At 42.7% G+C, this 26,623-nt stretch overlaps 1 long non-coding RNA gene across 2 annotated transcripts; it reads left to right on the top strand.

Moving 5' to 3' along the window:
- The first annotated feature begins 5,462 nt into the window (after positions 1 to 5,462).
- Positions 5,463 to 25,588, top strand: LOC140740267 (uncharacterized). 2 transcript variants are annotated; one of them, XR_012101818.1, is made up of 4 exons: positions 5,463 to 5,782; positions 10,800 to 11,093; positions 19,714 to 19,995; positions 23,798 to 25,588. It is a non-coding gene; the product is annotated as an uncharacterized lncRNA (long non-coding RNA). The 2 variants fall into 2 exon arrangements; XR_012101817.1 differs by lacking the exon at positions 5,463 to 5,782 and adding an exon at positions 9,201 to 9,612.
- The last annotated feature ends 1,035 nt before the right edge of the window (positions 25,589 to 26,623 follow it).

The raw sequence follows: 26,623 nt of genomic DNA, 5'->3' as shown, positions 1-26,623 counted from the left end.
CTTAAGTTCCCCTTGACTATAGTAATATTGACCTTTTGGCATGCATTTTCTATCTCCTGTTGCAATTCCTTACTACTGTTTGGGGGTCTGTATACAAATCCCATTAGGGTCTATTTATCCTTGCAGTTCCTTAGCTCTCTTCACAATGATTTGACACCTTCTGACCCTATGTCATCTCTCTCTAATGATTTGATTTTATTTTTTACCAGCAGAGAAACACCATCCCCTCTAACTTACTGTCTGCCCCTTTCAATACAATGCATATCCTTGGACATTAAGCTCTCAGCTATAATGTTTCAGCCATGATTCAATGATGCCTACAATATCATACCTGCCAACTTGCAACTGTGCTGCAAGTTTATCTACCTTATACTGTATACTCCATGCATTCAAAATACAACACCTTCAGTCCTGTATTCACCCTTTTTGATTTTTTGCCTGCCTTTTACATTACAGCTCATCCTGTTTACTGCAATTTTGCCATATCAACAGCCTCTCCTCACTACACATTGCCTCTGTATATCAGCTACCTCATCTTCAGGACCATTATCCTCCTTTCCTATGATACTTCTTGCATTGAAATATATGCAGCTGTGGACACTAGTCACACCATGCTCAAACTTTTAATTCCTAGCTTTGTCTGAGGTCTTACCAACATCTGCCTCCACAACCTTTCCACTAACTTTTCTGGCACTCTCGTTCCTGTTGCCCTGCAACTTTAAACCTCCTTGTGCAACACCAGCAAACCTTCCCACTAGGATGTTAGTCCCCTTCCATTTCAGGAGCAAACCATCCCTTCTGTATGGCCCCACCTTCCCTGGAAGAGAGCCCAATGATCCAAGACTCTGATGCCCTCCCTCCTGCACCAACTCCTCAGCCACATATTAACTGTATAATCTTCCTCGTTCTGGCCTCACTGGCACATGCCATGGAATGCAATCATGAGATCACAACTCTGAAGGTCCTGTCTTTAACACCTAACTCTCTGAACTCCCTATGCAGAACTTGTTCCTCACCCTACCCATGGCATTGGTACCTACCTGGACCATGACTTCTTGCTGGTCAGCCTGCCACTTAAGAATGCTGAGGACTTGATCTGAGATATCTCAGACCTTGGCACCCAGAAGGCAACATACCATCTGGGAATCTCGCTCTTGCCCACAGAACCTCCTATCCGTTTCCCTAACTAATCAATCCTCTATCACCACAGTGTGCCTCTTCTGCCCCCTTCCCTTCTGAGTCACAGAGGCAGACTCCCAGCCACTGTGACTTTCATCTGTTAGCTCATACCCACCCCACAGATTCCAAAGTAATCAAGGCTCAAGGCTTATTCCTGTGAGAAAGATGTTATCCCATAAGAGTAGGAAAGCCTCCACGGCACTCTAAAATGATTATCTCATCATGGTCTTGTTGTTTCTGGGTGGTTTTAGTATGCTTATTGATTTCCGAATTTCTCACAACAGATTATCTTCAAATATCTATTTATTAGCCATAAAACACTGTAAGATATTGGGAAATTCATACGGAGATGTAAGTTAATTTTGAACATGAAGATGTGGAAATGAATATCAGGCATGAGGATTGAGTGGCAAATATGAGAAAGCAGGGAAAATGTGTGTTTTAAAAATAATCAATAGTCTTATAATCAGTATTTCTGTTCAATTGTCTTGACTTGTATCACTACCTTTCTGATTATCTTATAGATTCATCCGTGTTACCAACATGGATAATTTCAGTAGTTTTACCATTGGCAATTGTTGGAATCCTCATCGCTCTATCATTGATCATCTGCAAGAAATGCAGACACCAAAGGCAATGAGCTGGGAGTCTCATTTAGAGAAGCAATGCTAGGAATGTAATGTAATGCACAAGTGTTTAAGACAAGAATATTCAATATGAATGGCATAACATGCTGATTGTGGACAGATATTCTAATGATGGTGTATTCTTATTGAGGGAAGCTTCTGACTGCAGCATTAATACGTAGCCGCACTGTACCTGCTCATTGCTGAGAATGCTCTGCGCTGGGGGCTCCAGTCTGAACCCATGTATTACAATGATTCCCACAGACTCTGGGTCATCACTTGACAACTGGAACAGCAATGCAAGCCAATGAGGTTACAATTGTCCTGCACAACAATGGGAATGAGGTTTGGATCAAAGACATTCCTGATTTACTTTGAGCTCTATTAACACATCCTGGATTCATGCAAGTGGCAAAAATCTGATGTCAGTTTGACTGCAGATTAGTTCAATATATTCTCGCTATTTCTTACTGAATTGCAATGTTATATTTTCTACCTTTCAGTTTACTGAGGCAGTTCCAGATTCACGGGCATTTTGGGATATCATAAAAATGTACCGTTATCTCTGCAGCCAATTCTTGAACTTCTCTGGATAAAGATTGTCAGGACAGAAGGACTGGTCAGTTTTCAGCCACTCTCTCCATTCATTCCCTAGTGATGTTAATTACGTTAAGGTCTTCAGGATCCTTTTCAATCCCCCTTCCTCGTGCGAGTACCAGGCTCAATTCTTCTAGAAGGAGCTGGCAAAAACGTTATTGCAGTGATACAATGAGTCTTGATCAAGATGTTAGATCTATCTAGTGGGGGGCAGGGGGCTTTGGGGTTCTTAGTTTCTTTTCTGTCTTTCATTCTTTAGGGGTTTTCTTCTGTTTCAAGGATGTCTGTGAAGAGTAAGAATTTCAGGTTGTATGGTGTAAACGTTCTCTGATATTAAATGGAACCATTAAACCATTGAATCCTCACCCCTCCCCTTCGAATCCCTCAAATGCAGTAACCCTTCCCCCACCCTTTCCATCAACCCCCATGATCTATCTATATTCCCTTCACCATCCTTGTTCCATCCACATACAGTTGGCCCACAGACTCAGCCTCTCTTCCTTATCTGGTCCTCTATCTGCCATTCACCTCCCCACTAATAGATCCAAATCTCAACTCCTTGCTTATAAGACACCAGTACTGGTGGCCCTTTGTGTTCTTGCTTATCTACCTTCTGTACCTGTCTCCACAATCCCCTCCTCCCACCTTGCTCCACCTGCCCCTCAATTTGACCCCTCTCTTTTTCTGCCTCCATCCAATTCACCTGCCATTGTCTCCTAACTCCACTCCAATCTTTTCCCTCCTCGACCTGGTGTAGCTGTCTATCATCTTCCACCTTGTCAGCTCACTAATCACTTTGGTCTGTCTCATCACTCCTCCTGAGGGAGCATCTCACTCCTCCCACTCTGACCCGATGAAGGGCTTCACTCAAAGCAACACCATTCCCTTTTCTCCCACTGACGCTGCTTGAACACCCTGCAGCTTTCTGCTGGTTGAATGTCTGATGCAGGCTGTTATTATTTTACTTTCTTCTTTCTCTTTTTATTCTTGTTCTAACTACTCCCTCTTTATCTTATCTTGGTCAATATTCCTGCTTCCTAAGCTGCTTCCAGTCCTCAGGCTTATAGATTCTTGGGACATCTGTGCTTTTTGAGAAGCTTCTCTGAGGAACTTGCAAAAGTTGAAAATATTTGATGCAGAAGTTGGTTACTCTATATTATGTATTGTCTTTACTGTTACAGTAAAAAAATTCTGACATATAAAAATAATGTGAATATTTTCCTGTTCTCATGAAGTTCTGTATATTTTATTAAGGTCCTGTCCAGAGATGAGTGTGTTTAATAGGCCAATTGATTAGAGTTCAGGGCGTGCATGACCTTGTATGGGTGAAATGTAAAACATGGGAAGCATTGGTGAGCTTGAGTGACAAGAGTTAATAAATGTACAGTGAAAAATAGAGAGCATAAGTAAAGTTTAGAAAGCTGAAATCAGACAAAGCCCTTGAGAAAATAAAGGAAGTAGGAAAGAAATTTGACCACAAATTTGGAGAATTACAAAGGGCCAAGAAATGTCCTTGCCAAGTAGGATTAAGGAGAATCTCAAGGTACTTTATAGGTGCATTGTAAATCAAAAGTGTAGGTCCAATTCTGGATGATAGAGGACATTTCGAGAACCATCACAAATTATCTGCATCACTCCCTCAAAAAATCCAGTCAAGCTTGTGAGAGTGGACCTCCCCATGAGAAAGCCAGGCAGAACATGGCTAATAAGTCTATCCTTTACCAAATCAACATATTCCCCATTAATCTTACCATCATCTATGATCTTCTCTCTGGTAAACACCAATGAATAGTTCTCATTGTGGACTTCATCCATTTCTCCTGCCTTTGTGACCAAATGCCCTCCATTGTCTATGATTGCACATATCTTTTTGACTGCTACCATCTTGCTTCCAATACACCTGTAAAACACCTCGAGATTCTCCTGTTGCTACCAATGTTTAGGGCATTCAGTATAAAGATTGGGAAATCACATTACAGCTGTATTAAACTTTACTTTGGCCACATTTGGAATATTGTGTGCATTTCTAGTTTCCACCTTATAGGAAGGATGTGGAGGCTTTGGAGAGGGCACAGAACAGGTTCACCAACATGATGCCTGGATTGGAGTGTATTACCTGTAAGGAGAGAATGGGCCAACAAGTGTAGAAGTTAGCATGACACTATTACAGCTTCAGGTGTTAGACTTTGGAGTTCAATTCCAGCACTACCTGTTCTCCTTGTCACTGTTTTGGTTTCCTCCAGATGCTCCAGATTCCCAACACAGTCCAACGACATACCAGACAGTAGGTTAATTGGTTATTTAACACTATCCTGGGATTAGGTTCGTGTTAAAAAAGTGGCTTTCTGGGTGGTGTGACTCATTGATCTGGATGGGCCTGTTTCATGCTGTAACTCTGAAAGTATATAAAATCAATAAATAAAGTGGAACTGAAGAGATGGAGTGTGTAGTCAATAGGACTAGGCAGAAAAACGGTTCAGCACAGCCAAGAAGGGCCAAAAGGCCTGTTTCTGTGCTGTAATGTTCTATGGTTCTATGGTTCTAATACAGCCTCAGAAGAGGGGCGTCCATTTAGAACGGAGATGAGGAAGAATTTCTTTAGCCAGAGAGTGGTGAATCTGTATAATTCTTTGCACAGGCGACGATGGAAGCGAAGTGATTGGGCAAAGTTAAGGCAGAGATAGATAGGTTGTTGATGAGTCACGGGGAGAAGGCAAGAGACTGGGAGTGAGAGGGAAATTCATTAGCCATGATGAAATGTCGGAGCTGAGTCGATGGGCCGAATGGTCTAATTCTGTTCCTATGTCTTATGGTCCTATGGAACCGGCACGAACACCCACTCATTGCGGGAAGGGTTCGGGGAATGAGTGGATCAGACCACGCATTGTGTCAGCTCAGTTGGCTTCTGCCTTTGGGCTGGACTCGATTCAGTGACGGGGATGGAGAGGACAAGCGGGAGGAAAACTCCCCGACAAACTGAAGCGGCGCCGATGATTTGGGAGAGTCTGAGAGCTGAGGTGTCGGAAGAAAGTTGAAGACTTTGTGGGAATTGTCCGAGTTCATAGAACTTTAACAACCACAGTGTGAGTGTGAGCTGGAGAGCTGCAGGTGTTTGTAAAAAAAAAAGTCAGCTCCAGGCATTTCCGCATATTATCGCTTGACCGAACTTCCTCAAGCTTCGTGTCCTCACTGAAACCGAAGAGGCGCTCATATTCAGTCGTGAGAAATTGATTTCTCTTCGGGAACTTTCTGGCGTTGATCAAAGTCTGAGGGTTTAGGCAAAACAACGTAATCCGCCGGCGATTTCCAAAGCTAGTGATTTCAGGCCGATTTCACTGAGCGAATCAATTTTCGTTTTCATTTACTCTTTATCGTAACAGGTAGGTAAAGTGATTTTAAAACATTCAATATACAACGTATTTACGCGGACTACACAGAATCCGATAACTGTACTTGGTATCTGTGCCACACACAAAATACAGGTCCTGATGAAGGGTCTCGGCCCGAAACGTCGACTTTTTACTCTTTTCTATAGATGCTGACTCACTTGCTGAGCTCCTCCAGCATGTTGTCTGTGTTGCTTGAATTCCCAGCATCTGCCGATATTCTCGGATAAGTAACTGCATTTTCACAACGTGCGCTTTATCTCGTTCCTCGTTCTCCTTCCTCGTCTTTGGCTTCTCAGAACAAAAAAGAGAAATTTCACATTGATTTGTGCTTCAACTGCGGAGTGGCTAGAGAGAGAAATAAATGGGGAAATGGGCACCGAGTAAACACTTGCACAATTCACGGACCGGCTTTCAAACAATATCATATTTATTGAATTTTACACATCATTTTGCCCGTGATGTCGGAAGCGTGACATTTTGTTTCAGGGTTATTGCTCTCTCCTCCCATGTTCAGTATTGAGGACCGGACACGGGCTGATATGTTACAGACCAAGTGCCTCTTGATGATCCATTCCGACTCCCCGTCCGAGCGTATGCCGCCAAGATTCAAATGATCCCAGATACAACACGGCCTATTTATGTATTTATTTCTTCTGTTTCAACGTGAACGGGGAGGGGGGGCTTATACAGCCAGACATTTATATTGTGTGGAAATAGAAATCAGAGTTCACCAGACCTTGGTGAACAAATCTCTGTCTAAATACACTAATGTGCAACTGTGTGTTGGGTTTCCTAACAGATATCAGAGAGTCCAGATGCACACCCGCTCCTCTCTCCCCATCATTCTCAACACAGCTGATCACCACCCCACCCACCCACCCCCAGGGGAGCCCATTGCTGTACTCTCTGCTCACACATGACTGCACGGCCAAACACCCCAGCAATCACATTGTCAAGTTCACCGATGACACAACAGTGGTGGGATTCATCACCAACAACGATGAGATGACCTACAGAAAGGAGGTCGAAGAGCTCAGGGACTGGTGTTAGGAAAATAAACTGGTCCTTAATGTCAACAAGACAAAGGAGATGGTTATGGACTTCAGGAGAACTCACACCCTTTATTACATCAGCGGCACAGCGATGGAAACTGCGATCAGTTTCAAACTCCTGGGAGTGTTCATCACTCGTAACCTCTCGTGGTCCCACAACACATCCTCCACCGTCACAAACGCTCATCAACACCTTCTACTTTCTGAGGAGGTGGAAGAGAGTTGAGCTTTGTACATCCATACCAATGGCATTCTGCAGATGCGCAGTGGAGAGCATCCTGTCAAACTGTATCACCACATAGTACAGAAACTGTACCGTGACGGACAGGAAGGCCCTACAACAGAGTCAGGGTTGTCCATTACACCGGCCGCACCAGCCTAGGTGCCGGAAAAGGGCCAGTAACATCTTGAAGGATACCACCCACCCTGCTCATGGACTGTTTGTCCCACTCCCATCAGGGAGGAGGCTACGTAGCATCCATACCAGGACCACCAGACTCAAAAAACAGATACTTTCCCTGATCAATACCTCCACCCAGTAATTCCACCGCCTCTTTGTCAGTCACCTTCTGCGTCACTTTATGGGCATACAGTCAATGGACGTATATTCAGTAAGCTATCTTATGTATTTAGATTTATTGTGTTTTAATTATTATTGTGTTTTTATCTCTTGTGTTTCTGTAGCTGCATTAGATCCTGACTAACAATTACTTTGTTCCCCTTTACACTTGTGCGCAGGAAATGATATTAAAAAATCTTCAATCTAGAGTGTTGAACAACAGGTGTCCTGTGTTCTCTAAATAACTCTATGTGTCACTGATGTCTCAATTTCTACCTTGCCCTTCTTAAATATATTTAGTGACTTGACCTTTTCCTAAATGTGTCTGAAATTTTTTCTCCGCAGCTCGATCCCTCCATCCTGAAACTGCAATTTGGCCCGTCTCTGCAATTCAGATCTTAGGGAGGAGTCAAATCAGAATCACCCATGTTAGAACAGAGTGACGTTTAATGTCTTTATTCAAAGATTCAAAGTACATGTATTATCAAAGGATGTACACACTATACAACCTTGAGATTCATCTCCTAACAGGCAGCCACAAAACATGGAAACCCAAAGGAATCTGTTTAAAAAGACTGTCCAGCGCCCAAAGTGATGAGAGAGAAAACATACTCCCATAAAAAAAGAAAATGACTGAAAATATTCCTTTTGTTTGAGCACACAAGGGCCAAAATTATGTTGACAATTGTTTATATTATGTGGAAATAGACAGGAAACTAACTGCATACATAGAATAGGTGCCCTTCACTATGACTGTGTGAAGATTTTTCTCCACACATGCCTCTGCATTCAGAATTTGCAATCCCTTGTTTACTCTCCTCAGCCGGAGAAAGAATACCCTCTGCATTCAAACTCTTGAGATCGGACAAAACGCCATACATTTGATACAATCTTCACTAAATCTTCAAAACCTTCATGTAACTGGGCCACATTGACTCAATCTCCCTTCATATCTCAGTCCTGCCATCCCCCGGAATCAGTCTGGTGAACCGTCCCCTCACTGTCTGAACTGCAAGTATATCCATTCTTAGCTGAGACTGAACTGCACACAACACTTCACTGAACAGATTCCATTTCCCTGTGTGTCTCTGGCAGGTAAACTGAATGGATTTGAGATTTCCGTCAAAACAAACCCCCCAGCAATGGAATTTGGACAGTCCCTGGAGGTGACCTGCAGTACAACGTGTAACAACCCAACGATGATTATGGAATATAAACCAGGGAAAAATCCCAACAGAAATCATGGTGATAAGTGGATTACAGACCAACTTCCCAGTGTCCAGACATGGTATTTCACAGTGCCCTGTACTGTAATCTATGGATCTAAATGCCGTGAAGGAGGTCAAACGGGTGGTCCCAGTATACAGTAACTGATATCTCTTGTTCTAAATACATCCCAGAACAGAGTATAACAGGATGAAAGGCAGCAACATAAGATGATGTATCACTTGAAAACATTACACAGAACAATGCTGTTGTGTACCACGTGAGGTAGAGCACTGCCTGCTGGGAAATGGATCTACACTTCACTCACCCACAATGAGTTCACAGTCTGGGACATGTTCAGGAATTGATATTGAACAGAGACAATTTTACAGAAATTCTGTAGAGAGTCTCAGGTCAGGAAACGTGTGTTGCTGTTTCACAGTCCATAGTGTTGGACCAATGCGCTGATTCACAGGATTAGCGGGTTAACGGATATTCAGAGCTGAGTCTCACGGTGACAGAATCATAGTTTGCTGTGACAGATGAATGGTTTTCTTTTGTTGCAGACTAAAGAGATTCATCAGACTGGGAAAGTCACAGGGTGGGAAGATCCACAGCACACTGGTTGTTGAGTTGATTTTTGATTTAGAATTTTCCAGTGTCTACTGCCAATCATGATTCTCCTTTGACAGATCAAAACTTAAATGTTGTTCCACTTCCTGAAGTGCTGGAAGTTAACAAACCATATCAGCTGGAGTGCACCGGCCTGAAGGTCTATCCAAAGAACAAACTCGTACTCACCTGGCTCAGAGGGAGGGAGGTTGTAGAATGTATTTCCACAGAGGACCCAGGATTCCCAGAAGGTGGTCCATTGAAGAATATCCTTCATTTCAATGCAAGTATTTCAGATGATGGAATGGTGTACACGTGCTTGGCAGAGTTGATCTTGGACTCTAACACGACCAAACAAATCACAAATGCATCTGTGACTCTGCAAACTTCCTGTGAGTTCCATTTTAACAATAAATTTACATCTGCTTTTGGGAATAGTTTGAACTGAAAGATTCTGTTGACAATAAATACAGTACTATTTTAGTAAAGTGCAGCCAAGAGTGATCTTTATGGAGGTTGTAGTCATGAACTGGCTACTCCAAAGGAGGAAGTAAGATTGAGACTTCTTGTAGGTGCAGAAAACGAGATGCAACAGTTAACACAATAAAGGAATTGAAAACTCTGCAGATGTGTAAATCGTATGTGGGTGGTGAAGGTGGACTGGAATCAATCAGAAATCATGAAAGTGATCTGTGCCTACAGGCAGAGGGAATGGAAAATGGAATACGGAATGAATACTTTGTTCACTCTTTACCAAGGGGGAATATGATGCCAACACTCAGAGAAAGCAGAGTGAAGTATGAGAATGGATGGGTAAATATGAATGGGAAGTTATTAGTAAGATAACCATGCTCGAAGTTTGTAACTCACCTGGTGCAGAGAAGATAGAGAATGATGGAGAGTGTGGAAGGACTTGACATAATCTCCCAATCCTCCCCGAATTGGGAAGGTGCAGGGAGGTGGAAAGTGTCAAAAAGGTCATAAGGAGGTCATCAGAAGCTGCTGGTCCATCGCTATAGTGGCAGTGATGGGGAATATGGTGGAAACATTAATATGGGAATACCTAAAGGGGCACGAAGACAGTTGAGTTTATAAAATAACCAACAGGGTTTGTAGATGAGACTGAGTTATTTGATGAAGTAATAACGGGGATTGATGAAATTGAGTGATATCCTGTTGAGGATTTTCACACTGTGTTTGACATAGTTCCACATTGAAGTGAGGTGAGTGAAAGCGGCTCATGGAATATTTGGCTCATTTGGACTAAGGAGTAAAAGTTGGCTTGAGGACTGAAAGAGGAAATTTAAATCTCATCTGTGATGCGAAAACAAGATTCAAGTTAAGGTTACATTGAGATTGATTCATGAGTACATGATGATGTACAGCTTGTGGTTGGAGCACCAGACAGAGTGAGAAACTGAAAATTAGGGAAAACATCCTGAAGAATGAAGCACGTGACTTAAGTGGTGGATTAGGTATAAAGGACTCCCAGATGTGTGACCTGGCCAGCCTCCAGCTCCGTCCATCTGTATTTACCACTGCAAACTGAACTGCAGTGAATTTCTTGTGTGTCTTGCAGCCTTTCCAGAGCTTCCGAGGATCCTCGGCAGAGACCCTGTAGAAGTGAATCAGGAGGTCTCATTAACATGTGAGGTCCCAAATGTCTATCCAGCTGCGAAGATGAGAGTATGATGGTTTTGGGACGGTGAACAACAGAATTCAGTAACAACTCAGTCAAATTCCAGCACAGTCAGGACAACAACTACATGGACACCACGAGAGACCGGTCTGACTGAAGTCTCCTGCACGGCAGATTTTGAGGATTATCCATCAATTCCACCGAAGAACAATAGCATTTCCATCGAGGTTTATGGTGAGTACATTCACTGCACTCACACAAGGACCAGAACTCAGTTTCCTGTTGTTCGTCAGTGGTGTTTCCTCAAGCGATTTTGTCTCTGTTGATTGAACTGGTAGCCCGAGTCACAAAACATCAGAAGTCAATGGGGCCATTTCCCAGTGAAATTATTAGTTCTTAATTGTAAAATGGTGATCAAGGGATATAAACATAAGGCTGCAGGTGTTAGGACATGCACCCAATTGCATCAACTTCCGGGGTTTAGACGCTCTAGCTGTCCGGAATATGGATAGCTGGTGTGGTCCCTTTGAAGATTCAGGCTGCCCTGATAATTGGCAGCCCTGTTTTGGCTCCAGTATTTAATATTTAAGGATAACCTGAATTGGAGTTCTCTGCTCAGGTTTGGTGGGCTCGGATATACTTTTGGTTGGAGAGGGCTTGGCTCGGAGGAGTGGAGGTTGTGGAAAGCGGCGCTGGCTGTGGATAGTGTGAGGTTGTTGGGAAATAGTGTAGGCTCAGGTAAGGGGGGAGGATCTGGAAAAGAAACCACAAATAGAAGGTTTGGGTGAGTGGGGGGTTGGTGGAAGGAGGTTGGAATGAAGTGGAATCTAGATCTGGAAAATGGAAAAAGAAACATAGTATTAGAATGATTTCAAGTGACGGAGAGGAAAAGCAGGGTATTTTGGAAAAAAAAGGAAAGAAGATTTCAAGATACTGGTTAAATTTGACCTGAAACAGCTTTCATTGATCAATCCCATTAAATTAATTTCAGAATTAAAATTGGCTATAGGGAATATAGATTGTGTTTGTACTTTAAGAGGAGGGAATGTGTTAATCATTTGTAAGGGCAATAAAGCAGTATGAGAAGACATTATGATTAAAGACTTTACTTGGCAAAAAGATTATGTCTATGTGACCAAATGAAAATAGAGGTATAGGGGTGTTATAAAGGGTGTTCCTGTGGAAACTTCGATAGAAGAGGCTAAACCTCATTTATTGCAAGGCAAGGTGAAGGAGGTAAAGAGATTGCAAGTAGTCGGAAATAGGGAAAGGATGGATAGTTTATCTATATTGATATGTTTTGATAAAGTGAATCTCCCTGATAGTTAGTTTGGAGTATGTTAGTTATAATGTTCAAGGTAATATTCCACCCCTGCTTAGATGTTACAAATGTCAGATGTTTGGGCGTGTTGTGGCAGAATGTCAAGGGAAACTAAGATGTAGTAAGTGTGGTGCAGAACATAAGTATGGAAATTGTGAAGGCGTTAAGGTTAAATGTTGTAATTGTGGAGGAGAACGTAGTGGAGCTTAGAGAGGAAGTGAAGGCAGCTGAAGTTCAACAGGTTAAAGTACAGTAAAGTGTGTCTTATGCAGAGGCCTTGCCAAAAGTTAAACTGAACATTGATAAAGTATTACCAGTCAGACAGAATGTGAAATCAACAGCTATATGTCGGTATCATACTTGTCTTGCTAAAGATACTTCATAGTTGATAAAATGAAGTATGTGATGTTCATAACGGATTTGGTGAATTGTTATGCTCAGACATCTAGTTGTACTGAGAAAATTAAAATTATTATGAAAGCTGCTGAAAAGTATCTGGGTATAGATGCCGTAAATGAAGCTCTGATGGGTGAGGTATCCGTATTTCAGTCTCCTTGTGAAGGTACATAATCGGTATAAGAATATTGCAGTAGAATGTGAGAAGCCTAATTTCTAATGATCAAGACTTTGAGAAGATTATTTCTGATTTATCAAATCCACCTGATGTGGTATGTATTCAGGAAACCTGGTTGTTACCACATTTAAGTTTTTCCTTGCAGGATTATATTGTAGTTAGGTGTGATAAATTAGATTGTATAGAGGGTGGTGTTGCAAGTTTTATAAGGAAAGGGATAGGACATAGGTTTGTGGATGTAATTGAAGTATCTGATTCAACAGGTAGGGGCATTAAAACAGCAAATTTTTACAACCCTTCTGGAAAGCTTTCAATTGATTTGTTGGAAAGCATATGTTGGAAGCCAGCTATAGCAATGATAGTATTGGTGATGTAGATTTTCTGTGTGTGAATTTAAGAAATCTATTAATAGTGCAGATCAGATGGCTCCAGGAAAGGATGATATATGTTATTATATGTTTAAATATATGACCAACAACTCTTGAGGTAATATGACAATGTTTTAATCTTATTTGGACTTTAGGCCATCTTCCCTCCTCATGGAAAATGGCAATAGTAGTGCATATTCTAAAACCTGGGAAACCCCAATCAGATCCTTCTAGTTATAGCCCAATACCATTAAAGTCTCACTTGTGTAAACTTATGGAACACACAATAATAGAGCAGTTGAAGTATATTTTGGAAAAAATGAGGTGATATAATGTTTTATCAGAACAGATTTTGGAAGGGTAGAATGACCTTGGATTCAGTTTTATGTTTAAAAGATGATATTTGGAAAGCACAGGTAAATAAAAGTTGTATTAGCAGTATTTTTTGCTGAGGACAACGCAAATGATATGTTATGGGAAGAGGATCTTTTAATTAAATTATGGAAATTCGGAGTGAGAGGATTCCATAATTCCAAAATTCTTCTGATTTTTTTATTTGGTTTGTCTATGCAGGTAAAGGCAGGGGAAGTATATTCAGGTTCTATGAGATGGAGAATGGAACCCCACAGGGCAGCATTTATAGCCCTTTATTGTTTTAATATTATAATTAATGATATTTTCTCTGAGATAGATACTGGGGTGGGTCAATCACTTTTTGCAGATGATGGAGCATTATGGATCAGAGGTAGAAATTTCAATTTGACTGCATATAGGAGGTAATTTGCAATTAAAAAGGTTGAGTAGTGAGTAAAATAGATGAAGTTTTAAAGCTTTCAGTAGCTAAAACACGTTAAATGTCTTTCAAAGAGGTTTAATAGACCTGCACTTAATTTGAGAGTATATGGTCAAACACTTGAAGTGTCAATGGTAAGATTTTTTGGCCTGTGTCTGATTATAAGCTGATGTGGAAGTACCATATCAATAAGATAATTGACAAATGTAGAGGGGCATTAAATAGCCTTGGGTTTCTATGTGGGTATTCTTGGGGTGCTACACAAAAAATCTCTAACCATTTACACAGAATATAGAACATAGAAATCTACAGCACATTTTCAGCCCCTTCAGCCCACTGTGTTGTGCCAATCATGTAACCTACTCTAGAAATTACCTACAATTTTCCCACCGAATAGCCCTCTATTTTTCCAGGCCCCATGTATCTATCTAGGAATCTCTTATAAGAACCTAATGTATCCATCTCTACCACCACCGCCAGCAGTGCATTCCACGCACCAATCACTCTCTGTGTGAAAAACTTACCTCTGACATCCCCTCTGTTCTTACTTCCAGGGACGTTAAAACTATGCCTCCTCATGTTAACCATTTCAACCCTGGGAAAAAACCTCTGGTTATTCACACGATCAATTCCTCTCACCATCTTATACATCTCTCTCAGGTCACATCTCATCCTCCATCGCTCCAAGGGGAAAAGGTCAAATTCACTCCACCTATTCTCGTAAGACATGCTCTCCAATCCAGGCAATCCAGGAAACAACATTGTGAAAAAAACATTATTTAAAATCTTTAGGGCATTTTGGGGTGATTTGGTTTTCAGTTGATAACAAACTAGTAGGGGTTTTATTTCCCAACTCTCTACACCACTCCAGTCCAGTTGGTGGCAGTAATGCACCTTTAAGTTGGACTGCCAACTGCCGTTAAGAAGGTTCTGTGCTCAATTGTCAGATCGATTTTGCATCCTCATCTTGCGTTTAGTTTAGAACCCTGCCTTCCTCTCTGTCTCGTATCCTGTCTCAAATACTCCAACACTTGTACCCTTACTATCCTTGCCTAGGGGTCTCGTCGTGGTACGACTGAGCCAACATAGATCCACTGGGGTATTGGTGCCTTTTGTCAGCTGTGGCCAGCCACAGGAAGGAAATGTCAAGACAGAGCCTGGAGATACACCACCTCCAGGCCTTCATGTGCTAACTATCATAGGGAGAACGCCAGAGTCACTCAGGTGAGGCTGTCGGTCGCTCTGCGGTGCCAGTACAACTGCCGGCCCCAGAGAGATTCGGTAATGACCTGGTCTCTTGCCGCGGCTTCTTTACTCAATGCTCATTGGTGTTCAACCGCCAGCCATGACACTACCCTTTGGAGAGCAGAAAGGTGGCTTTAATGATCTCCGTCCTGACTGGGAGGAGCCTCGCCTGAGCGAAGGTTGGAGATTTCCTCGGATTTGGAGGAATTCATGGATGCAATGAGGGGGGCGTTCCCTCATCCCGCTGAAGCAAGCAGAGATCGGACCGTCTGGTGAAGGTGTGTCAGGGTAGTCGATCAGCAGCTGACTACGCCATTGAGTTTTGGACTTTGGTCCAAGAGCGGCCTTGGTCACTCTCTACCGCCACAGCCGCCCAAGTGAACTAAAGGACGCACTTGGCTTGGGGAGGCTGGTAGAGGACTTAGAGGTTCTGATTGATCAGTCCATCGCCTTGATAATCGCTTGGCAGAGCGAGAGTAGGACTGCCTCAAAAGGTCGGAGAGGAGTCTGAGCCCAGCCTCAACACGTCACAGTTCCACATCCCGACCTCTGACAATGACTAGTCCATCTCCTGCTCAGGATCCTGTCAACCCACGCAAACCTGCCACACAAGACTCTCCGTCGATGAGAGGTTCCAGCGTTAGAGTTGAGGTTGCTGATATTACTGCGGGGAAGCAGGTCACCTCTGGGCCGAATGTCCGAAGCTGCAGCAGACAGGAGAACTGTTAAGTTCGGTGTTGGGTGGACTGTGATGGTTGCAGCCACTACTCCCGACCCCACGGGTTTCAGTGTCACGCTGAAGGCTGCAATCTCCTGGGGAAAGAATCCACGAAAGGAAAATTCTTTTTGGGCCCAGGGGCAGCTGGTCATTTCCTGGATTTGGGGACTTCCCGTTGGCTCAACGTACCACTTAGGAGTTGAGCTAGCCCCTGCCCGCTACTGTCCTGGACAGCCTTCCGTTTGATTCCGGGCAGATCCGGCAGCAGACTTCCATGACACTTCACACACTCTTGATCTTTTCAATGTCTTCAAGTTCCCTGGATCTGATCATCTTATTTTCACTCTAGGTGTCCAGTCCCCCCACCAGGAAGCCCTCCCCAATTCTTTCTGGACACCAGACCCAACCAGTTCTCCTCCACCGCCACTCTCCTCCGTCTGGCAGAACTGGTCCTCAATCTCAATAATTTCTCCTTCAGCTCCTTCAGACCAAAGGTGTAGCAATGGGCACTCATATGGGTTCCTGCTACATGGAACAGTCTATATTCCAAGCCTGCACTGGTATCACTCTCCCACTTTTCCTATGCTCCATCGATGACTGCATTGGTGCTAATTCCTGCACCCCTGTGGAGCACATCAACTTTGCCTCCAATTTCCACCCTGCCGTCAAATTTACCTGATCTATTTCTGACACCTCCCTCCCCTTTCTTTACCTGTCTCTACCTCTGGAGACAGCTTATCTGCCAATGCCTTTTATAAGTCCACTGATTCTCACAGCTACCTGGACAAAACCTCTTCCCATCCTGTTCCTTGAAAAACTGCCATCCCCTTCTCTCAGTTCCATGACATCTGCTCTCAGGATGAGGCTTTTCATTCCACTCGAAGGAAGTGTCCCCCTTCAAAGAAAGGGGCTTCCCTTCCTCCACCATCAATGCTGCCCTCAACCACATCTCTTCTATTTCACGTACGTCTGCCCTCGTGCAACTTTCCTGCCACCCCACCAGGGATAGGATTCCTTTTATCTTCACCTACCACCCCACAAGCCTTCACGTTCAGCACATAATTCCCTGTAATGTCCGCCATTTCCAATGGGATCCTGCCCCCCCCCACACACTGTCTGCTTTCCACAGGTATCACTCCCTACATAACTCCCTTGTCCATTCATCCCTCCCAACTGATCTCCCTCCTGGCGCTTGTCCTTGCAAGCAGAACAAGGCAACAAGTGCTCCACCTGCCCCTACACCGCCTCCCTCACTCCTTCCAGGTGAGGCGACACTTCACCTATGAGTCTGTTGGGTCATCTACTGTGTCCGGTTCCCCTGGCGTGTCTCCTGTGTATCGGTGAGACGCAACATGGTTTGGGAAACTACTTCGCCGAGCACCTACACTCTGTCCGCCAGAAAGTGTGGGATCTCCCAGAGGCCACACATTTCAATTCCACTTCCCATTCCCGTTCCGACATGTCAGTCCATGGCCCCCTCTACCGTCACGATGAGGCCACACTCAGGTTGGAGGAGCAACACCTTGCGTTCCGTCTGGGTAGCCTCCAACCTGAAGGTAAGAACATTGATTTGTCAAACTTTCGGTAATGCCCCCTTCCTTCACCATTCCCCATCCCCTTTTCCCTCTCTCGCCTTATCACCTTACCTGCCCGTCACCTCCCTCTGGTACTTCCCCCCTTCCCTTACTTCTATGACCTACTGTCCTCTCCTCTCAGATTCCCCTTTCTCAAGCTTCCCGGCTCTTCACCTCACCACTCACCCCGCTCCTGGTTTCACCTATCACCCACTACCTTGTATTTCTTCCTCTGCCCCACACCTTCTTACTCTGACTTCTCATCTTCTTTTCTTCGGTCCTGATGAAGGGTCTCAGCCCAAGAGGTCAACTGTTTACTCTTTTTCCTAGAAGCTGCCCAGCTTGCTGAGTTCCTGGAGCATTTTGTGATGTTTGAGAAGAAAAATAATTTATTGTATACCTTTCTCTGACACTAAATGTACCTATTGAAGCCTGTTGTTAGCTGGCATTGGTCTTGCGAATGAGGTTAGAGGATCATGCAGAGGACACTAGTTTCTGTATCATTGAGTCTCCTCACATTATTCCTGATCATCAGCCACCCTTGGCTGTCCCAGCATAACCTTTCCATAAACCGGAGGGAAGGGACGAACTTTGCATGGTGCAGTCGGTGCAAGAAGGTATGTTTTCGGTTTGATGCTCCAACTCCCAGATTCTCCCGCAAGGCCACACTCGGGTTGGAGAAGCAACTCCTGGTGGTCCTTTCAGGTAGCCTACAACCTGATGGCATGATCATCGGTATCTCCAACTTCCAGTAATTTATTTCCCCTCCCCTTTTCCATTTCCCCTTCTGGATCCATCTCATACCCCTTCTCTTCCTCACCTGCAGTCACCTCCCTGTATACACCCTTCCTCCTTCCCCTTTATCCACTTTCCACTCCTATCAGATTCCTCCTTCTTCAAACCTTAAACTTTCCCACCTAGCAACTCCAAGACTTCATCCCCACCTAACTTCTCACTTGGCTTCATCTATCACCTTCCAGCTTTTACTCCTTTCCCCCTCCCTCTACCTTCTTATTCTGATTTTCCCCCATTTCCTCTCCAGTCTTGACCCAAAAAGTCACTTCCTCTCCAAAGATGCTGCCTGATCAGCTGAGTTCCTGAATGTTGTGTGTGTTACTGTCATGGTTACTTGAAATGACCAGGAGACGCAGACAATTCTTCGAGAAGTTTAAACCTTTATTTGCAAACAAAGGCTGAGGCAATCGATGAACTTGTCACCGAAAGCCCCCTGAGCTCCGGTGTACAGCATTCTTTATAGTAATTGCTTATCTCAGTTACATTTTCAGTTTTATTAACATACCCAATCAATTTTTAGTTGCATATCATCTATTCATTAACTAATCAATTGCTCTTGCCTAGCTCTCAGTGCGCCACCATTATTTCTCTCCAGTTCGCATTGGGGCCCTATTCCTGGCCAAGGTTATTTTTCCAGACAACCTCCCTCACATTACATTTCCTGCTCGCACCATCCTGTCCGCCACCGTTATCTCTTACTAAACAAAGGCTGAGTGTAATACATGGAGTACATTTCAGCTAATAGTGCTGCTAGCTAAACAAGTGTTCTGTAATTGCCACAGTATGCAGCTAAGAGAGTACAAAGTATCTAGTTAAAACAATACATAACAAAATGTGTCTAGTAAAATAATACATAGTAATATTCAGTACATAGGAGTGATTACATAGTGTAGTAAATAGCTAGTACATAGTGATTATATTTCATTTATATGTAGTGATTATGTCGGGTATATTTCTCAATATTACCAGGAAGAACTGTAAATCAGTCAGAATTTCCTGTGTAATGAAAGATGAAGTTGGACACCAGCATGCAGGAAACCCAACAAACCCTCTGTTTGTACAGTATGTGAACTCGTCCCACATGGGAGTGGCAGAGGAGTAATACTATTAACTACACCAGGAAGTAAATCATTCAGAATTTCCTATGTAGTTAAAGCTGAAACTGAACAATCAAAATGAAGAAACAAACATCTCGCAAAGAAATAAAGAAGCAATTTGCAGTGAGACAATTGAAAAATGTTTTAAAACTTGCAGAATTCCAGTGTTCTGGGTCAGGGATGAATGTTGTCTGGGATATTGGGAATTGTGTGGGGATTTTGATAATTATCAGCCACATGACACACAGACGGTGGATGTGATGTTACAGACTGACCGTACAGTTGCTTTAGCTACATTAGTCCAGTCAGGCAGAGGGAACGCAGGACTTGCTTTGAGAAAGTTTCTAAGAATGTTTTCTGTTGTTACAGTTTTCTCCAACCCTGAAATCCACATCCCGATCACCACTGAGGGTATTCCGGTGAATATTACCTGCAGTGTGTTTAACATTTCAGGGGAACTTCAACTCAGACTGAAGAAGGGAAGTGAGATATTAGTGAACAGGTCAGCCAGTACTGGGCTGACTATCTACCACACTGTGAATCCAGGAGCAGAGCTGAATGGACAGCAGTTCACCTGCGAGGCCGAGCTGACACTTCACCATCACTCCAACATCATTATTAAAGAACAGTCCACCGCTCTCGCTGTCCATGGTGAGTGACATCACACCGGTACCACCGGGTAGTGAAGTGTGAGGTTATCTATTGTTAGTTATTTCCATTTTTTTTTTGTCTTTGTGGTATATATCAGTGATTCTTTAAGCAGAAGGTTTAAATAAGAATTCTGGATATGTGTTGAAGAAAGCATAGAGCTACAGGAATTATCAATAGCCAAGTTTGAAGTTCAAGCTTTCAGTAAACAGTGGGCTATGACACTCAAAAGCTCAAATTTCATTTATTGTCAAAGTGCTTAAATATAATCAAATAGCAGTCTGAGCAAAAGACCGCAGAGTCCGTCCACAGACCCTTAGTTCAGCGCAGAGACGAGTAAACTTCATGATTAGTGATCTGAACTGGCCTGAACCACACCCTGATCGCTTCAATCTGGCCCCATGCCTTTGCCCAGACATTAAGTTCAATCGCTTCAATACGCTCTGGGGCCTGAACACTGCCACCTCAATTCAGCCTGTACCTGATCTTTCTGATTCAGGACGTCACTTAAATCATCCAAACATTAGGCTTAGGCCTCAAATCAGCGTGCACCCAACTTTTGCGATTCGGCCCGGTGCATAAATCATTCGAGCCTCAGGTCTTTCTCGCTCTCGGTGATGGCTCCACTGTGCTATGTTATCAATTTTTACTATATTTTTGTAATTGTATGTTTTTCTGCTATCGTAATTATACACACTGCATGTGGCTGTGTTTTGCACCTTGGCCCCAGAGGAACGCTGTTTCATTTGGCTGTGTTCACAGGGATGTTTGAATGACAATCATACCTGGGGAATGGTTCTGCAAGCTCACTGCTGACTTCAGACACAAAAGAAACTCATCAATTCTGACCTGTCCATAACATCCCAGCACTTTTCCCTCACAGTTGCCAACTCCAGTTACAGTGAAAACAACCGCACGAGGCTAATTTCCTGTTACATGCCTGTGGTGATACTCAGCTGTGGAGAGAGGCTCCTCATCCCATCAGTCCCAAACGTGTGCGCCTTGCTTGCAAATAAACCCAAAGCTGGACCCACATTTCAGACTCAAATATCTTCTTTTGAATTAGTTCAATGTTTTGAAGTTACAAAACGTAACATGGGCAACAAGGTTTTTAAATGAACACGAGGCAGCTATTGACTTGTTAAAGTGCAGCGAGACATTCGAACTACGACAAAAGACAGTGAGCAAAAATACGTGGCCCAACACATACAGTAACATCAAGGCAAATATAATTGGCAATGAGAAACAAGTACCCATTTTGCTAAGTACATGGGGTGGAAAGGCATACAGTTTGCTTTGAAGTTTGAAAGCTCCAACTAAGCCATTCAAAATTAGCTTTGCTGATGTTGTCAAAGTAATGCAGGAACATTTTGAACTAAAGCCTCTGTTGATTACAGAATGCTTTATGTTTCACAAGTGGAGTCAAAGACAAGGAGTCCTTTTCAGCGTATGTGGCTGAATTGAGGGATTGTCTGTCTGAGTATTGTCAGTTTGGTAATGATGCACTGAGAGATCATTTAGTTTGTGGAATCTTAAAAGAAAGCATCCAAAAGCTGCTGCTAACTGAAGCACAACTTGAATTGAGAGGAGCAGTTTAAATTGCTGTTTCAATGGAAACAGCAGACAGACAAAACTGAGTTGAAGACAAGAATGAAAGTGAGCATGAATAAATTTGTAGCATGTAAACAGAAACCAGCCTGGACAATAAATTTTGTTACTGTTGTGGCAGGGGCTCATGCAGATCAAACAAATCCAGATTTAAAAGAGAAACTTGCAGAAAATGCAACAAAGTAGATTACGTACAAAGAGCCTGCTGTGTAGACATAAATAAATCGACTGCACGGGGGAAAGACGAAGATTAAAAAGAGAAGTTGCAGTTTGAAAAAGAACACCAATCTGCATGTTGTTGATGAAAAATCTGATAATAATGAGAGTGACTTGGGTCTGTAGCCTTGAGATTTAGTGTGAAAATTAACAACAGACAAACAATATGGCGTACTCCAGAGGGAGCGGCAAATTCATTTAAATGGAATTTCACACTAGCTCAGCTGTTTCAGTCATTCTGCAAAATGAGTTTGAATATTATTTCAAAGATACTAAACTGAAGCCTGCAGATATCCAACTAAGAACTTATACTGGAGAAAAGATAACTCCTGTGGGAATGACATCCATAACAGTGAAATGCAACAACCAACAGGACACATTGAACTTGTATGTGGTAATAACAAGAGGATCAGCAATGTGGGAATGTGATTGGCTGAGACAATTACAGCTTGATTGGAGATCCATCCACTGTTCTCATGCCACATTCCATGCAATGAAGCCATCCGAAACTGAAATGAGAAAGGGACTGGATGATGCCACAGCTGTCTCCATGCTGAACACCATGAACCACCATCCAACAAAGGACAGACAGGTGTTGGTGCCAACTTCTGTGCCTCTGGTTGGAAGCCAAATTAGACTATGGAAGGACCATGCTGTTCAGAGGAATCATGAAAGTGATGAAAGCTATGGTCCAACTATGACAGTTTTTGTCAACGACATGTCTGAGAAAGCTTCTGATATTTAATCAGGCAGTTAATTGCAAAATATCACTTGGATATAAGCTGAAAGAATTTGAAGAGCTTCAGGTTAAGTTGCAAGCATTCGGCTTTTGTGAGTATTAAGAACAAGAATCTACACAGTGTCCATTAAGGTTATTGCATGAATTTCAAGCAGTAGACAAAAAGCTGTTTGTAAAAGTAGATGCAAAGACCAAAGCCCAGCTGGATGAAGGGAAGGATAAAAAGAAAGGAGTCAATTGAAATACGAAAACAGAAGATTCGTCAGATGATGTTGTGGATGAGGAAACAAAGAGGCGAGATCTGATCCTTAAGGAGCAGCAGAAGGATTAGTAAGAGAATACTCCAGTGAACTAACTGAGGAAGGAGGATCCTGCAGTCTCGCAATCAAATCCCACAATCACCACGGAGGGGACCCGGAACCTGAGATGGATTTCACAGCCACAAGACTCACCTGCGAAGCAGAATGATATCTCCCTTGTTAGTAGATATCTTATTCTACAAGAGTAAGAAAGCCATCTACAGCAATTGCATCTTCAGGCCTGAATGGGACAATTCAAAAAATTTACTATGCTGTAGATGTCTGTATATAGTAGCTGTATTATACAGTATATTCTGTATATAGTTGAATGCATTCTATATTGATTTGGAGTTTATCACTAAGCAGGGAGGAGTTTTGTGTATTTATTATTTCAATTACATTTGAGTAATCTTGTATAGATATTGTTTATGTATTCTTGTTCATCTAAATAATTAATTACAGATTATATGTAACAATATACTAATTGCATACATCATTGTGCTACCACGTGACACGTGCAGCCCTCACTTCGAAGTAAACTCAAACTTGCACCCACATTTCAGACTCCAATGTCTTCCTTTGAATTTGTTTAACGTTTTGTAATTACCAGTTAATAGTTACCTCCCATAGACTCATCATGGTCTTCTTGTTTCTGGGTTCTTTTAGTATACATATTGATTTCTGAATTTCTGACAACAGATACTCTTCAAAATTCTATTTATTAGCTGTAAAACACAGTAGGATTTTGTGAAATTCATTACGTAGATGTAAGTCCATTTTGAACATGAAGATGTGGAAATGAATATAAGGCATGAGTATTGAGAGGGAAATGTGAGAAAGCAGGGGAAGTGTCTGTTTATAAAAATGATCAATAGCTTTATAATTAATGTGTTTGTTTCCAATTGTCAGTCTTGTATCACCGCCTTTGTGATTTTTTTTATAGATTCACCCGGGTTACTAACATGGATAATTCTAGTCGTTCTACCTTTGGTAATTGTTGGAATTCCACTCGCTCTGACATTGATCGTCTACAAGAAATGCAGACGCCAAAGGCAGTGAGCTGAGAGTCTCTGGAAATGATGCCGGGAATATAACGTAATGCACAAATATTGAAGTCAAGAATATTCAATATGAATGCAATAACATGCTGATTATGGACACATATTCTAGTGATGGTGTATTCTTATTGAGGGAAGCTTCTGACTGCAGTGGTAATACGTAGCCCCCCTGTACCTGCTCATTGCCGAGAATGCTCTGCTTTGGGGGTCCAGTCTGAACCCATGTGTTACAATGATTCCCACAGACACTGGATCATCACCTGCCAACTGGAACAGCAATGAAAGCCACAGATTACAGTTGTCCTGCGCATCAAATGTAATGAAGTTTAAATCAAAGACGTTCCTGATTTACTTTGAGCTCTTTCAAAACATCCTGAAGACTGGATTCGAGCAAGTAGCAAAATCTGATGTCAGTTTGACTACAGTTTACTTAAATGTATTTCTCTCTGTCTTACTAAATGCAAAGTTACATTTTCTACCTTTTCAGTTTACTGAGGCTGTTCCAGAGTTGTGGGGATTTTGGGGCACCATAAAAATGCACCCATTTGGTCTGCAGCCACTTCTTTAACTCCCCGGGATAAAGACAGTCAGCCAGTGGGACTGGTCAGGTTTTACTCTCCTCACTCTCTCTGGAATTCAATCCTTTGTGATGGTAATCACTTTAAGGTCCACATGGTCCTTTTCAATCTCCCCGAGGTGAAAGCCAGGAATAGCACAGGCTTGATTCTTCTAAAAAGAGCTGGCAAAAATGTTACTGCAATGAACCAATGTGTCTTGTTCAAGCTGGTAGATCTATTCCGACCCCTTCTTCCAATCCTCCTCTGTTCTCCCCATTTTGTCCCCTTTCCCTCAAATGCAACAACCCTCACCACCCCCTTCAGTCCATCACCCCCATGATCTATCTATATTCTTTTCACCATCCTTGTTCCATCCACACACAGTTGGCCCATACACTTGCTCCCTCTCCCCTATCTAGTCCACCACCTGCCATTCACCTCCCCACTAATGGATCCCATTCTCACCAGATACCAGCACTGGTGACCCTTTGTATTTCTGCTTATCTACCTGCTGTAGAAGTTTCCAGACCTCACACTCCCCTCCTCCCACCTTGCTCCATCTGCCTCTCATTTTCCTTTTTTTCTGCCTCCATCTTAATCACCTTCCATTGTCTCCTAACTCCACTCCACGCCTTTCCCTGGCGCAGCTGTCTATCATCATACAACTCTCCTCAGCCCAGTAATCACTTTTGACTCCTGTATCATCGTTCCTCCTGTGAGACCATCTCACTTCTCCCACTCTCAGTCCTGACGAAGGGCTTCAACTTGAAACAACACCATTTTCTTCTCTCCCACGGACACTGCTGGACTGACTTGCACATTTCCACCAGTTGTTTGTTTGAAGAAGACGATTATTTTAATTTCTTCTTTCTCTGTTTTATTCTTGTTCTAAATACTCCCTCTTTATCTTATCATGGCCGACATCCCTGCTTCCTAAACTGCTTTCAGTCCTCAGGTTTATAGATTTCCTGGGACATGTGTGGTTTTTGATAAGCTTCTCTGAGGAACTTGCAAAAGTTGAAAATATTTAATGCAGGAGTTGGTTACTCTATTGCGTATTGTCTTTACTTTGGCTTTAAAAATTGCTGCCATATAAAAATAATATGAATCTTTACTGTTCTCATGAAGTACTGTGCATTTTATTAAGGTCTTGTCCACAGATGAGTGTATCTTAAAGGCTAATTGATTGTCCTTGAGTGGGTGAAAATAAAACATGGGAAGCATTGGTGACCTTGAAAGACGAGAGTTCTTGTACATTTAGTGAAAAATAGAAAGGCAACATATGTACGGTTTAGGAAGCTGTAATCAGTCAAAGCCCTTGAGAATATAAAGGAAGCAGGTGTTACGTACCCCGTAACTGGGCATCTAACCAGCAGAGAAAGAAGAATCCATTGGAGTCTGGTGGTACTATATTCAAAAGTGTTTATTAGTAAAATAAGCAAATCAATATCAATAATGCAAATATATAGATAATAAACATTAGCAATAGTAAACCTGAAAATGTGGGAATAATACTAAGCAATAATAAACAAGCTCTATCGATGTCTAGGGGATAATGAATTGTCATATAAAAGTATAAAGTTCAGTTCAGTTCATACGTGCTGAGGTAGATATTGGTTGTTGTGTTGTAATCGTTGGAGAGAGAGAGAGAGAGAGAGAGAGCGAGCAGTAACAGCTACAGGCAGGCAAACCTTCCTTTACATTCTTGATCTGTTGTTTCGTTGTTGTTGTGGCCATTCAGTTATGACCCCTCTGTCCTTCAGCTAGACCGTTCTTCTGTGGTGGACTCGTCACTCTGGCATGAGTGGACACACACACAAGTCCCCACCGGCCCTGCTATAACACTGTGAGTTTAACTGACCGATCTCTTTGTTCGGTCTCCGATGCCCCACACCTTCCCGTGGGTTCCAACACTCAACCAGTGTCCAATAGTGTGTCTCCTGGTGTGTCTGAGGGGTGTCTCCCCAGACCTCACTTTTATCCCTACTCACGGGGTCTCAGGTGTTAATCAGTTTTGAATGGCTTTGTCCATCAAACCAGCCCACTCCGGCTGTCCACTGAGGAATTTTAATGAACAGAATGGTATAAGATAAACAACCCTCTCAGAAGCCATAAGTCTCTCAGAAGTCATAATACGGTGAATCAACAAGTCTC

The sequence above is a fragment of the Hemitrygon akajei genome, chromosome 16, assembly GCF_048418815.1.
Source record: "Hemitrygon akajei chromosome 16, sHemAka1.3, whole genome shotgun sequence".
Classification (NCBI taxonomy): domain Eukaryota; kingdom Metazoa; phylum Chordata; class Chondrichthyes; order Myliobatiformes; family Dasyatidae; genus Hemitrygon; species Hemitrygon akajei.
Note: the sequence above shows the minus strand (reverse complement) of the source record. Positions and strands in the feature narration are given on the sequence as shown.